Here is a 16,454-nt window from a genome sequence, read left to right as displayed (position 1 = left end):
CTTCTTGTTTTTCTGTATCTTCCTGTGGAAATCTTGGGGGAAAATGTTTGGGGAAAAAAAAATGGTTTTAAACTAGTGCCTCGCAATTTGAAAATGGCAGAACAAAATTATGGTATGTGAATGTTAGTATTTCAAAAGAAACAATAAAAGAGGTGGCCCTCAGAAATATTAGGAAGAGTTATGTGAAGTGATGCAAAGTAAAGTGATCAGAACTTGGGGAATAATTTCTAGTGACTACAACATTGTAAAGAAAAGTGATTTTTAAAGACTTGAGAAATGACATTGATTCAGTGATCAGCCATGATTCCAGAGTACTCATGATGAAACATGCTTCCTATCTCCTAAGAAAGAGGCTATAACTAGAGGAATCATGAGATTTGAGACATGGCAAATACGTGGATTTTATATATAAGGAGGGAGAGGAAGAATGGGGAGAGAGAGGCTAATAAAGATGCCAAAAGAAAGAAGAAAAAAAAAGCATCAATGAAGCATTTAAAAGAATGTACATAAGAGAACAGAAAGAGGTTCAAAGGAAAACTTAGATAATTTTGAAGATATTATTGTAAATGTATTAAATAATTTGAAAACGGGAAGCTGGATATGCTATAGATATATAAAATTTAAAATAAATTGTTTTTAGGTTCTATATACATATATAGAAATGTTTATGTTTGTTGGTTGGTTGTCGACTTCACCAAAAAAAATTTTTTTTAAACTTTGTTATTGAATGAAAGCTTTTTGAGGTCAGGTACCATTTTTCATTTTTTTGTTTTCATATTCTGGGTGCTCAGAACAGTGACTTTTACATATGAATACTTTATAAATGCTTGTTGAAACGGGACTTGTTGCTAACAGGCAATTTAAAAGTCCTGCCAAGATTTTAAAACAAATGTGACTAATTTGGGCAGACTATTTCATTGATTCTTATCCTGTTGAAGTTTATTGCCACCTTGTTGTATTTTTAGAGGTATATGCTAGCTTGAACATGGTATAGGCCAGTGATACAAAGGCAGCCTAAGGGAAGGATTATGAAATAAATGCCTGGAACTCAAAGAAGTTCTCAACCCCTTTTCAGTTTTTAGCTTATTTGGACAATCTTGGGAAAACTGCTGACTTCCCTGAGCCTCTGCCAGACCTTCTCAGCTCCTCTGCCAAATGGACAAAGGGATAAGGTTTTCCCCCCTTAATGTTTGCAAAGTGATTAGAACTATTTAGAAATGTTGGTGCATTGTAGTAAAATGTGATCTCTGGACAAGCTAACCATAGGACAGAAGGATTAGGACTTGGTCAAATCAAACATACTTTATTTTTAAAAAAGTAGTTTATTGCTTAAATTTAATATAATAGTGTATAGGTGACAGTAACTGCCAATGTTTTGGCTTTCAGCAGTCCGTAGATATTCACCAAAATTTAAGAATAAGGTTTTTAATATACATTACCATATCAAATACTCATCACCTTCAAGATATATGGAATAAAAGCTCTCAAAATAGAGAGAGCCAGTGGAAAAGATCAATCCCAGAAAGAAAGAGGAAGAAATACATATCATCCCTGGCATCCTGAAATGCTTTCTGTGATTGTACTGAAGGTAGGGCTATATTCCAGTACCATAAAAAACTAATTATTTTCATCCTTTGCACAACAATCTACCAAACATTAGATTGCCTGGTTAGATTTATTGTAAGCTCTTCAAAGGACACAGACTGTTTTTTGCTGCCTCTTGTATCCCCATGCTAAGCATCAGTACCTGGTACATAGTAGGTGCATAATAAGTATTTATTGTATGGACATTGAAGATTTATTGAGTATTGTGTTTATGGAGTGATAAGAGGGAACAGGGCATGGAATGCTAAGCTTTTAAGTCAAGAATGAATCAATGAAAAAGGGAATTAATGAAAAGTATTTATTAATCATTTACTATATGTAAATGCCTGGGGATACTAACAGAAAAACAAGATGATTATATCTGCTCTCAACGAGCTCACATTCTAATAGGGGAGTGGTTCTTAACCATTAGTGTATGGATCCATTCCTCTAAGAGGCTGGTAAAGCCTATTGTCTTTGTCTTAGAATCATGTTTGTTACCTATACTCATAATTGAAAGAAATACTTAATTTCACTTAAAAATTAAGGTGCCATTTTTCTCCATCCAAGTTAATGTATTTGTGAAATCTCTCTAATAGATCCATTGGGTCTGTGGACCTCAGTCTAAGAATTCCTATAATAGGGAGAAGCAACATATGTCAGAGGAGGTCTTAGCTTACAAAGCAGATGAAAAGTTCTGTGGTCTTTATATTTCATTGAGTTCAGATAGAAATGGTGCTGAAAAAAGTCACTTTCCTATTATTAATAAATTGATCAATTAATAAACATTTATTAAACACTGCTTGGAGCAGTGAGGTAGCACAGTGAATAGAGTTCTGGGCCTGGAGCTAGAAAACCTAAACTCAAATCCAGCCTCAGACATTTACTAGCTGTGTGACCCTGGGTCAGTCTGTTTAACTGTCTGCCTCAGTTTCCTCATTTGCAAAATGAGCTGGAGAAAGAAATGGCACATCATTCCAGAATCTTTGCCAAGCAAACTCCCGGAGGGAACCAGGAATAGTCGGGCATGATTGAAAAACTACCTGCCCACCATGTGCCAGCCACTGTGCTTAGCCATAGAGATACAAAAAAGAGAGAAAAGATAGTCTCTATCTTTGAAGAGCTTACAGTTACTCTGACAGTCTAATATGAAGAGCTTATAGTTACTCTAACAGACAGCCTAATGTTCAGCACATTGTTACACAGGGGATGAAAATGATTATCTTTTTTATGGTGCTGAAATGTAGGCTCATCTTCAATACACTCACAGAAAGCATTTCAGGATACCAGGGATGCCTTTTTTCCTCATACTCTCTGGGGCTGATTTCTTCCACTGCTCTCTCTATTTTGAGATCTTTTCATTTTACATAGCTTAACAGCAATGTGTATTTGATACAGTGATGTTTATTAAAAGCCTTATTCTGAAGTTTTTGAGTCACTGTTCTGTTTAGTATATTGGAAAAGACCGTTTCATCTTTGAGGACATCCTGATGCTAGTACCATTTATTTATTGAATATGTTTGTTTTTTGCTCTTTTGGTGTTTGTCTTTGTAGCATGGGGATTTGTTGTCTTTTAGCACAAGAATAGTGAGCTTCTACTATATAATTGTGGTTTTTACTGTTGTTCTTTTATTATGCTGAGCCCTTTGGGAAATTTTTTTTACAATAATATTATTTTAAAAAATTTGTGGTGACCTGCTCTCAAGGACTTTACAACCTATTTGGGTTTCTTGAATAATACTCAACATATGCACAAAAGATCTGGTCAGTGCATTTGTGTTAATGATATTGGTAATGTGGTTCTAAATAAATCTCCAAGGTAATTGAGACAAAAAAAGTTGCTTTTTAAAATAATTATTCGTGCTAGGTTTTAAAGTCTTTTTTGTATCATGGACACTATCTTTGGCAGTCTGGTGAAGTCATTATAATTTTTTTCAGAATACTGTTTTAAAATGCATAAAATAAGATGTATAAATGTATAAAATTCTCATGAAATATCATTATACAAACTCTCTAGAATAAGATCTTCATTTTACCAATGAGAAAACTAAAACTTAGGTATACTGATTTTTTTTACTCAGGATCACATTGATTGTAAATTAGAGAGCCAGACTTCAAACTAAGACTCTCTGACATGATAATCTAGCAAGTTTTCAGCTATATGACAAGCACAGAATAGGACAGTACAAGATGAGGAGATCACTTGACTTAAAAACAAATTTCTTTCTCCAAAGCAACATTTTTTTTTTGGTTCAGTTTCAGTCATGTCCTACTCTTTGTGACTCCATTTGGGTTTTCTTGGCAAAAATGGCAAAGTGTTTTGCTGTTTCCTTCTCCATACAGATAAGGAAACTGAGGCAAACATTGTTAAGTGATCAGCATTTTGAGGCCATCCTTAGAGAAACTTTTGTTGATTCTGCTTTCTAGTTATTCAAAATTTCTCCCTCCTGACATTATTTGCATGTTCTTTGTATGTACTTTATATGTACCTGGAACATATGCCCTCGGTAGAACTTGAGATCTGAGAAGGCAAGAATTATTTAGGATTTTGTCTTAGTATTTCCCAATCCAGTACCTGACACAGTAGGCACTTTATAAATGCTTTATTTGAATTGAATTGAATGCTCAGACAGTACAAACATCAACCGGATCCTGGACATACATCTAGTTCTTTCTTTTTGAAATGAATGATTTATAATTACTACATAGATGCAGTTGTGGAAGACACTGCCTTCTTACCATATAAGCAAATCACATAAAGGTAGTTTAGTTGTGCCACATAGAATCATTGCTTGGTTTTCTTCACCTCCTAAGAATAAAGTTAAGGAAATCTAATCTTTATTTCCCTTCCTATTATCTCTTTAGAAGTTTTTCTTGTGAATCTGCATTGCTGGGGAAACCTTTCCATGTGGCCTGTTGGGCAGATCCTCGTGTTCTGTGAAGCTCCTGATTAATGACTAAATATTTCAATTCTTGACTATGAGATGAAATTCCTTAATTGAAAATATTTTAGGGAACAAGCCCAAAGTTAAGTTAATCCGATTCTAATTTGTCATGCTACATTTAACAAAAAATAACGCAACTGTGGCATAATCCTACATTTTTCTATAATTACAGTATTTGAGCCAGTCATGATAAATTACTGATAGATAAAAAAGATGGAATTTGGGCTGTAGGAACAGGAAGGGGAGGCATTTACTGGTGAGGTCAATCCTCATATTGATGGAAATATGTAGTTTGGGTTTTATTTTTTCCAGGTCTCTAAATTGCAAAACTTACAGTAAACCTGTGTAGTGGATACAGTGAAATCAAGATGTGGGTGGGAGTGGGGGTTAGGGGGAGGAGAGAGGAGAGGGACAAACAATAAAAACCTCTATGTAGCTTCAGGCATGATATGTATGAGCTTAACTCATGGCCAGATTGGCTTACTGCTAACTATCTGGAATGCTTTCTGGGTTCTTGGTTTTTTTTTTTTTTTTTTTTTTTAATTTTATAGCTTTTTAATTACAAGTTATATGCATGGGTAATTTTTCAGCATTGACAGTTGCAAGACCTTTTGTTCCAACATTTCCCCTCCTTCCCACCATCCCCTCCCCCAGATGGCAGGTTGATCGATGTTAAATATGTTAAAGTATAACTTAAGTACAATATATGTATACATGTCCATACAGTTATTTTGCTGTACAAAAGAATCACATTTTGATAGTATATAATTAGCCTATGAAGGAAATCAAAAATGCAGGCAGACAAAAATAGAGGGATTGGGAATTCTATGTAGTGGTTCATAGTCATCTCCCAGAGTTCTTTCGCTGGGTGTAGCTGGTTTAATTCATTATTGCTCTATTGGAACTGATTTGGTTCACCTTATTGAAGAGGGCCATGTCCATCAGAATTGATCATCCTATAGTATTGTTGTTGAAGTATATAATGATCTCCTGGTCCTGCTCATTTCACTCAGCATCAGTTCATGTAAGTCTCTCCAGGTCTTTCTGAAATCATCCTGCTGGGCATTTCTTACAGAACAAAATATTCCATAATATTAATATACCACAATTTATTCAACCATTCTCTAATTGATGGACATCCACTCAATTTCCAGTTTCTGGACACTACAAAGAGGGCTGTCACAAACATTCTTGCACATACAGGTCCTTTTCTCTGGGTTTTTGTTGCAGAAATGAAAGAGAAATTCATGCTGCCTTTTCTAGTCTAGATGTTTTAAGTTTCTTAAGAGTGAAGACATTTTGTTTACCTTCGTATCACCCTCTGGGCATAGTTTAAACTCTGCTAATTTTCTTTTCTCTTACTTTAGGCCTCCATCCTTTTTCTCCCTTTATCCCTTTCAAAAATAGCTTCCAGAAACATGTTACAAATCCCTTTGGGTTAACAAATTCTTTTAAAGATAAAGACCCCTTGGAGGGAGGGTTTAAACTAGTTGCTTACTTTGGAAATCCCTTCCCCCTAAAAATGAGATTTGTAAGAATCTGAATTTTGCTTAAAGGAGATACACTAGACATAGGGAGGGGGGAATGGAATTAGAGATCACAGCATAAAATTGGGGTTGATTGATTTATTCAGTCACATGCCTCCTCTCCTCTTCATTTAAAATAAATGATAAAAAGAAAAGTCAGGAGATGGAAATAAGGAAAAAGAGAATTTCAGGCATGGGATATAGTCAGATAAAATGCATTGAACCGGGAGATGGAGTGTACTGCAAAGAACAACCAAGAATGCCTGGGTCACTGGATGTTAAAATATATGGAGAGAATAAAATAGACTTGAAGAAATAAGACTTGAGAGGTAGAAAGGGGGCCAGTTATGAAGGTCTTTAAAAGGCAAATGAAGGATTTTATATTTGACCTTGAAACTCATGGGAAACTATTGAAGTTTATTGTATTAATGGAATAATAATATAGTCAAACTTATATTTTAAGATCATTTTGGCAATAAGGGGATAAGGATTGGAATATGGAAAGACTTGAGTGAGGGAGACCAACCAACAGGCCATTGCAGTAATCCACATATGAGGTATTGAGACTCTGCACCAAAATGGTGACAATATTGGAGGAGAAAAGGGAGTATATAATGAGAGATATTGAATAGGTAGAATCAACAAGATTTATCAATAGTTGGATATGGATGGTGAAGTAGAGTGAAGAGCCGAGGATAACAATTTTGTTGGGAGCTGGAGTACCTAAGAGGATAGTGATATCCCTAAAATTAATAGTAAAATTTGGAAGAGAACAACATTTTGGGAAAAGATAATATAATCAGTTTTGGACAAAAAGGTTTTTAGATGTCTATGAGACATCAAGTTTGTTATCCAATAGGCAACTGGAAACTGGAGGTCAGGAGAGAAATTAGGGCTGAATAAGTAGTTGAAAATCATCAGTTCCAAGATTATCATTGAATCCATGGGAGCTGTTTAAATCACCAATTGAAAGAAAGGGTTTCTTAATCTGGCTTCTTATCTAGGCTGCAGAAACTTAAGTAGACAGTTAGAGGAAAAGAAGTTTGTCAGTTATGGAGAGCCTTCTCAAAGATTTAATTCACTCAAAAGTCAAATCATCACCATTTTGATGTCATTGGGTTTTTTTAAAAGAATAAAATACAAACAATAACAGCAATAATAGATAGAAAAGAGATGAGAAATCTAGGGTGATGACTATTGGACTTTGATGAAACATTTGAGAAGTTTTGTTGTTGTTGTTGTTGTTGTTGTTGTTGTTTGTTTTTAGAATAGAAGAGACATTTGTGCATTTTGGAGGCACATAGAAGTGGCCAGTGAAAGGGCAAACTGATGATTAATGAAAGAGTAGAGATGACAGAGGAGTCAGTCTACTGGAGAAGATGGGATGGAATGGGATCACTTGTGCATATGGAGGGGTTTGTTGTTGTAAATGGAAAGACTGCCTTTTTATGTGAGATGGTTAAAAGAGTAAATGAGGAAGAAAGTATCTGAGTGATATGAGATGAGGAAGTATGGAGAAAATAAAGTTTGGTAAATGACTTCAATGTGAGGGTAAGATTCTTAACTCAGAATGGTAGTGGACAAGGATGGAAAGTTTGAGGAGACATGAAAAGATTGGAAAACCAGTTATGATGAGTGTGAATTGAATAGGGAACATATAAAAACATTACCTTGCTACACTTTGGGCCAGTTTATATTACATACCATAAATATGTAGTAGATCCAGTCAGTATGTTTTTTTGAATTCCTTCATTGGAGTTCAATGGCATATAAATTAGAGCAGAACCTCAGGATGAAATCCAAAATTTAAATTAAGCAGAAATTAAGAAAGGTGAAGGTATGAAAGGAGTAGGGAAAAGAGAATAATCCAAGCTGCACTGAATCTCCTCCCAGGGGTCAAGATGTAGAAAGGAAAGTATGGACAGTTAGAGCTGGGAAAGAAGAGAGGAATGGAGAGAACTATGGAGGTAACAGAGGATTAAATTATGGTTAGCGATTATAAGGCAGAAGAAAGGGTAAAATAACAAAAGATTATATTCAGAGTTAATAAAGATGGAAGGTGAAACATTTTTGGGTTATAGCAAGATCAAAGATATGACCATCTATACCCATAGCTGAGCAGATGGTATGAAAGGGGGAGTAGGTTGGGAGAAATAAGCAAATTGAGAAACTGGGAAGTAAAGATGTTTTATTATTGTTGGGTATTTTGAGTATCGGTATGTACCTCAGAGTTTCCTACCATGAGGGGAAGGATTAGAGAGGAGACTGTGAATGAGATGCTGAATACATGTGCTTACTAAGTTTTAACCCACTTTACCCTGGATTTGGTATTTACATGTGGTAAAATGTATTAGATTTTGGAGAGATTTATTTTTGTTTATTTGATTGATTTTTAAAAAATAATTATAGCTTTTTATTTTTCAAAATACATGCAAAGATAATTTTCAGCATTCACCCTTGCAAAATCTTGTGTTCCAAATTTTTCTCTTTCCCTCCCCCTCCTCTAGACAGTAAGTAATCCAATGTAAGTTAAACATATGTAATTCTTCTAAACATATTTCCACATTTATCATGCTGCACAAGAAAAATTGTATCAAAAAGGAAAAAAAGAGAAAGGAAAAAAAAAACAAGCAAGCAGACAACAAAAAGGGGGAAATACTGTGTTGTACTCCACCTTCAGTCAGGGGGAATGTTTTTGTAACAATTATACTTTACCTGTCATCTTTCCCTCTAGGGAAACCCCATCATTTTACAAATGAGAAAACTGAAGCCCCAAAAGAAAGTTAGTTATTTTTCAAGGTTGTGTGGAGAGCAAGTAGTTTTTAGCTTATTCTTTCCCTTTCTTAAATATATACTGCAAGACTAATAACAATAATTGTAAAGGGCTAAAATTCTGAGTTGATGCACTGAGGACGGACATCCAAGCACTTAAGGCTAACTACCAATTGGACAAAACCCTCAGGAATCATTGGATTCTTTGAGAGATGATAAGACTGTTGTAGGACTTCAAAACCCTCAGGAATCATTGGACTCTTTGAGACATGATAAGACTGTTGTAGGACTTGAAAACCCTCAGGAATATTGGATTCTCTGAGACATGATAAGACTGTTGTAGGACTTGAAAACCCTCAGGAATCATTGGATTCTCTGAGACACGATAAGATTGTGGTAGAACTTGAAAACCCTCATTGGATTCTCTGAGACATAAGACTGTTGTAGGACTTGAAAACTCTCAGGAATCATTGGATTCTCTGAGACGTGATAAGACTGTTGCAGGACTTCAAAATCTGCTGGAATCATTGGATTCCCTAACACATAAAAAGACTATTGCAGGACTTCAGAAACTTGGGAGGAATCATTGGATTCCCTGACACATGAAGCAATGGACAATAGATTGGTTTTGGACTATCTCTTGGCTGCTGAAGAAGGCATATGTGTGACTGCTGTTTACATATCCTCCTTCTAGGACTTCTGGCAATCTTTTACAACACCATGTTGATTTATATTGTTTGTTATATCACTACTTGCGTGTACAATTCATGTTTGTTATACCACATCAAGCCTGCACTGACTGTGGGGAGAGTCATCACTAAGAGCCTCTGCGTTATTGCTGTGTGCTTGTGTAATACCTCCCATGCTGATGGGTTTGTGCATACCTGTTTCTAATTAAGACCTTTCAGCCTAGAGACCTGCTAGCAACCCCCACTTCCCTTTGGTGCTTTTCATCTCTTCCTGAGAAGTCGGGGAATGGGGACATGATCACCTCCTTTTTGGTGCTTTCACCTCCTTTCCTGAGAGGTCAGGGATGGCATGACCACCTGTGTTCTAAAACAAAAGAAAGTGGGAGATGTAGAGGGCTGAAACTCTGAGTTAATGCACTGAGGATGGACAACCGAGCACTTAAGGTTAACTACTGATTGGACAATACTCTATGGGCATATGCTTAGAAAATGGCCCTTCCCACTATCCTGTGCTGGCTCGATAATTGGTGTATACAGAGAATTGTAGGAGGGGCTAGGGGTTGGAGTAAGACTAGCCAGGGTTACTTTGGCTGTAGAGGAAGAGAAGGAAGGTCCTGCATGCATCCTGTTCACTTCTACCCTTAAGATCAAGAATAAAGACTTAAGGATTTTTGTTTATCCTGACTCCAGCTGATTCTAAGGTATCCAGGGTGCTAACTTGGTCTTCACAGATAATAATAGGATAGGAATAGCAGCAGGAAAAGTATGTATATTTATATAGCGCTTGAAAGTTTACTAAGTGCTTTTCAAATCTTATATTTACAAGTGTTATCATTTTATCCTCAAAACAACCTTGAAAGATAGGTACTATTATTTTTCCCATTTTAGAGATGAGAAAACTGAGGCAGATGGAGGTGTTAAGTACTTTGATTGATGACATATAGTTAGTAGATCCTCAAGGCCATTTAAAACCTAGGTCTTCCTGATTTCAGGTGCAACCCTTTGTCCACTGTTGTACCACCTCTAGCTGCGATTAGCAGGCTAACCAGTACCTATTATTTTGGACAAACTTGAAAACTGAGCACTCTTTTTTTTTTCTTTTCTTTGTTATCCTTATTGCTGTGTATGTAGTAGGAGTCTAATGAATGTGATTGAAAAATTGGAAACATTCTATGAAGTGAGTATAAGTTTAATTCAATACAAATTGAACTCAACTCACTGGTTGAAACTGGACAAGAATTTTTTTCCCAGTTACTTCACTGTTTACTCAAATGAAAATTTCCTAACCTCCCAATCTGTTATTTTCATTATGTATAATTTGAGGTTGAAAAAGACAAATAGATAGGGAATCAGAAATTCTTAGGCAAGTCCCTCAATTATTCTTGAGTTTCAGGCTCATCTGTGCTTGGGGATAATAAAGATTTAAATACTTATCTCATAGATTAGTTAAAAGAGTCAAAATAAGAGAGATATGTATATAATGTTTTATAAACCTTAATATGTTATTGTAAGACTATGTTAACTTTTACTTTTAATATTGTGATATTTTAATATTGGTACTTTAATATTGTTTAGCTTTGTAAATTATTGTTTAATTTTTTCCTTTTGTTCAAATCTGTGAAAACACTTAAAGTAAATTTGATGTTCCCACTTATTATTATACTGGTTCTTTTTATCCTCTTCAGGTCATTTGCCTGTTGAATGCTTCTTCCAGAAAACTCCGTTAACTGGTTTTGTTTGGCAAAGAGCTTCATTTGGTGACAGTGCTGGACTCCATACTGAATGTATGTATGATGGGAATTTGTTTCTCCTTCTGGGAAATGTATTTTAAAGAGGCAAAATATCATTGGCTAACTACATTTCTAGGTTGCTTATAATTTTAAAAATCACTGAAATAATATATGAGCGGGTTGAATTTTATATGAAGAAGTCAGATGGAAGAGACCAAGGTTGTGAGGAATTCATTATAACTCCAGCTAGGAAAAGTTGAGCAGAGCACTAAAATAATGAGGACACATGCAATAAGGGCTTTGTTGAGCACAGCACTAAAATGATGAGGACACATGCAGTAAGGCCTTGGGAGGGAGGTAGCATTTGAACTGAGCTTTGATGGGAGCTGGGGGTCCAAGAATTATAAGTGAAAAGGGAGAAACGTTTCAAAACTGTAGGATAGTTCATAAAAAGCCATGGAGATGGAAAATTGAACATTATATACTATAATAAATAGAATACACTGGCTGAAGCTTAGAGTATGTGAATGGAGTAATGGTGAGTCAGTTTAGAAAGATAGGTTGAAACCATATTATAAAGATCATTAAATGGTGAGTAGGAGGAGTTTGTACTTTATCCTAAAGACTGTGGCTGAAGATTCTTGAGTAAGAGAGTGACATGATCAGACACATCTTTTAGTTGCATATGTTCTTATTTAAAACAAAATAGTAATACTATTTATTCTTTATTAGTGAAAACTGTAGGAAATGACTCACTAACATATATACCAGCTATCCAGCTTTGCTTAACTTAAAATAAGAATTGAAATAAATTTAAAATCATTTTTATGTACATTGTTCCAAGTGCTTTGATATGCTTCTTTAAAGTAGACCATGAGATATTTGTCATTTAAAAGTTTTTGAAACTTTTGCTCTTAGTCCAATGAATTAGCTTATTAATGTTTCTGAATACTTTTCTATTACACTAAATGACAACACCTTCATTCTAAGCAAAAACATCTTTCAGGATGGGCTTGTAAAATGGAGATCCTAAATCACATCTAAGTTTGGAAGGGACCTTAAAGACCATCTAGTCTAATCTAAGAATTACTTCTATGATATAGTTAATAGACATTATCCAACCTTTGCTCCATTTGTGGAAAACTCATATTCCATATACTATTATACCTGATTGAATTGGGCCCAGTATTCTAGTCTAAGAATCAGCAAAGAACACCCCAAAGCCAAATCCAGTTCATGACCTGTTTTTGTTAACACCCAAATCATTCTTAAGTCATGGATTATATAAAAAATAGGTAACATCTCCTTTTCTACCACTGAGATGGCAAAAAATACAAACCTCATTACAAAAATGAAGTCATGCAAATTTCCAAGTAGCCATGTTTCAAGAAAAAAATGTTTAAATAATGAGAAAGAAAGAAATGTTTTAATCTATACTCTAAATAGTTAGTTTTCTATTTGTAAGTGGATAGCATTTCTAAAATACTTTCATCTATACCCTGAGTCTATTTAGTTAGTTCTCTATCTGAAAGTGGATAGTGATTTTTCATCATAAATCTTTTGGAATTCTGGTGGATTAAGTGGAGCTGAATAGCAAAGTGAGGACTATATTGTTGGATCAAAGAGTATGGGAGTTAGAAAGGGAAGTGTAAACTATAAGAAGAGTGAAGAGGTGGGGTAAATTATGAAAGGCTTTGAATGCCAAAAAAGAGATTTCTATCTATATGATCCTGGGGGTGATAGGGAGCGACAGGAGTAAATAATCTTCATTAGAGAAGAAAAGATTTGTCTTATACAAAGTAGAAAGTAACTAGTTTCCATGTAGGAAAAAAAAAAAAAGGAAAATCATATTCCCTAAAATAGATTAAGTGATGAAATAAATTTAAATGAAAATCTCTCTGAGAATGTTATATGGGTGAATAAATAAAAGTCAAAAATTCAAAAATTTCAAGTATTTTTGGATAGTGAAATATTTAGCAGGGAAGTAAACTTGTAATGGGTTGAGAAAACTGCAAATTTTTCCTATTGTAAATTTTTTGAAGTTCTTTTCTAAGTAGCCAAAGAGATTTAAGTGTTTTGCTTATATAATTTCCTCCTTAATATTGAGGTCTCTATCTCCTTTAAAAACAAAGAAAGAAGAAGGTTGTTTCTTAGATTACTCAGGTTTGTTAGAAATCTAATTCAGCCCAAATCTAGAATTCATTTAAATCATAAAAGCAAATGATTTTACCTCCCCCTTTCAAATAGAAATTTAACAACTTTGAGGTAAATTAAAAAGTTCCCCAAAAATTTCTGATTGAAAATTTTTATTTGTTTTAAACCAAATGATGTCAGTATTTTCTGGCTTTGTATTGTATTCCTGATTCTTTTTACTTCACTTTTCACCAGTTCATTGTAAGGAAGGCTATACTTCTCTCTTGAATTATTAGTTTATATGTCACCAAAAAAGATAATTCACATTTCTTTGACTTTGACCCCGAAAAGTAGCATTGCCTCACCTCATCCTCAACTTCATTCATTACAATTAAGTCTAAATGAATTTTGACCATTTAAAAATATTGATGATTCACCAAAGGATGAATATGTGCCCCTATGGAAAATGTTTTTTAAAAAGTAGTGTCCTTTGAATGACAGTCTAAAAAATTAGTGCTATGATATTTTGATATTAATATATAATCTAATGAGGTGGCTATTTTGAAGGGAACAACATTCATTGAGATTTCCAAGTTTTGAAGTGCCAATAAATGAGATGTATTATTTTAGCATCATAGTTTATGTTTATTGATGGGTTAAACATACTAAAAAGAGGAAAATTGGAATTTGACTGGGATATGATGTAATGGCTGATAAACTAAAATATGACAAGATCTTTGACAAGTATATCCATAGAGAGAGGGCTAGTCTTTGGTCTTTTGATTATTAATGCTATACAATATATGTAGCTGTGTAATGTACATAGGTGGGTAGACGAGTTCAAATCCTGCTTGTAATGCTTAGTAGGTATGTGACAATGGGCAAGGTCACATATTCTCAACTTCCTAATCTGTAAAATGGTAATAATAAGCAGCATCTGTCTTTCAGGGTTATTGTCAGGATCAAATGAGTTAAGGGAGGTAAAGCACTAGGCAGTGCTTTTTATACGATGTATTAATGATGGCTATGAAGTAATAAGATAAGGAGATATTTGTCTGTGTGACTGTGGTCATGGATATAAACTTTGAATGGAAAAGGGATTTCCCCATAGAGTTAGTTCCTCCAGATGTTCCTGTTAGTTGAACTACCTGCTTTGTGTCACTGGCAGTTGAGAATTTCTTTCCATTGCTGAGCCCAAGAAAACAACATGTTAAATTTTATCATCGTGATTAGAAATAAAATAAAAAATTTCAAATTTCTATTTAAAAGAACATAACAGAAGGTGCTCTTGACTTTTATATGCAATCTAATTTTGGCTCTTTGAACTTAAAATATAAAATTCTAAAATAAAGGAAAAGGAAAAAAAAAAAAACCTAGAAGCGCTATCCATGAAAGTTTTATTGAATATTTAATTTAAGTCTAGTTTTTGAAAAAAAAAAAATCCCTGCTGCCTTGTCCTCAGTTAATGATTAGTAAAGAATTTTGTATAGTCATACATTGTTATATCTAACTCCCCCATGAAGCAGGTACCTTTATGGGCTCATAACTGTGTTACCTGGGGAAAATCTGGAAGCTCTTTCCAGTCAAGAAGGTGCTAAGAAAATTTTAATATATAGATTCATAATGATCAGTGATAGGTTTGATCTACATCATTCAAACAACAGAGGGTTAAATTGGTCATTGAGTGGGGCAGCCAAATTCCTGGTATTTGAGAATCTTTACTGGTCCACTGTCCTTGGTATTGAAATCAGTTAATGTGGTACTTGATTCGTGGACAACTTTCAACCTAGTGCTATAGGAGACATTTTAATTAGCCTGTCTGGTCTTTGCTTGGCCAGAGGCAGTTTTAAGTTTGTCAGCTAAGTCAACTATAAGGGTCTGGAAAGAACTCTTCTTCGGAACTGGTACCCAAACTGGTTTTAGGTCCTAACTGTTACTTATCACTGAGTATCTGACTTACATTGGCAAGATACTTAATTTCTCTGTTTCCTTATCAAAGTAGAATTAATTAATAATTGGCTTCATGGAGTTGTTATGAGGAAAAGTGTTTTTAAACACAAGGTGCTCTCTCCCCAAGACAGGTTCTTAACTTGGCGTCAACATATGGCTGACACTTATTAAACACTTCTTGACTTGGCAGTTTCCTTTGTAATTCTATGAATTTTTTTCTGTGTATTTAAAAATATTATACTGAGAAAGGTCCACAGGTTTCACCAGCCTGTCAAAGGGGTTCACAACATAAAATGGTAAGATTCCCAGAGTGAAATCTTGATTGATCATAAATTGGACCTGCTGGCTTCTTGGCTTCCTTATTCTGGAGTTCCATGAAGTACTATAAGAACTCCTGCTGGTGTTAGTCTTATTGTTTAGCATCCTTTTGGAGCTAAGGCATTTATACCAAAAATGACCTAGCATAGAAATGGCTTCAGTTGAACTGTCATGGTATTTCTTTCATTCCCCATGAAGGCTGCTAGAAATTTCAGCCCTTCTCTGCTTATATAAAAGTTGTTCAAAAACTGCTTTCACTTTTTGCAGTTAGAAGTGATCAAGATATGATTATATTTGCCGAGTCCCTTCTGTAAAGCTCAGAGCTCTTCTACCATATTTCTTTTATCTTGAGTATCCCTATGAGATACAGAACATTGGATGATGGCAGTTGGAGGGAGGGAAGAGAGTAAAACAGAAGTGGAATGTGGGGGTGGAGGACAGGCAAGGCTTTGCCTATGATCTGATCATCTGGATGTCAAACCCAATTCCTTCCTGCTGTAGATGGAGACCACTGTTTTCAAGCCTCGTGTTTCATTATTCTTCACTCATCCCAGGAAGAGGGAAGTTTGGGTGCTGGTGAAGACTACAGAATGATAGGGAATAGGTCACTTCATTTGCCACAGTGACTTGTGAAAGTCCCAAAAAGAGAGTAGAAAATAGAAAAGGAAAAAGAATGGTCTGAGTTGAACCGAACATGAGGGACAAAGAAAGAGAGGGACCATTTCCTTTCAAATCTTATTAAGAGTACCTTTGGTAGCTCAGTCTGTTTCAGTGTGTATTAACAGCTTCAGGTGTTCCTGGCCATGC

At 35.0% G+C, this 16,454-nt stretch overlaps 1 protein-coding gene across 5 annotated transcripts in view; it reads left to right on the top strand.

The window, feature by feature from the left end:
* Nucleotides 1-16,454, top strand: part of C4H1orf21 (chromosome 4 C1orf21 homolog) — a 278,222-nt gene that overhangs the window by 45,719 nt on the left and 216,049 nt on the right. For all 5 annotated transcript variants that reach the window (XM_051998791.1, XM_051998789.1, XM_051998790.1 and 2 more), the window contains exon 4: nucleotides 11,202-11,300. The gene's annotated coding sequence lies outside the window, so the exon portion shown is untranslated. The remainder of the gene's footprint in view (nucleotides 1-11,201; nucleotides 11,301-16,454) is intronic.

This window comes from Antechinus flavipes, chromosome 4 (assembly GCF_016432865.1).
Source record: "Antechinus flavipes isolate AdamAnt ecotype Samford, QLD, Australia chromosome 4, AdamAnt_v2, whole genome shotgun sequence".
Lineage (NCBI taxonomy): Eukaryota > Metazoa > Chordata > Mammalia > Dasyuromorphia > Dasyuridae > Antechinus > Antechinus flavipes.
This window is presented reverse-complemented; position numbering and strand designations above follow the sequence as displayed.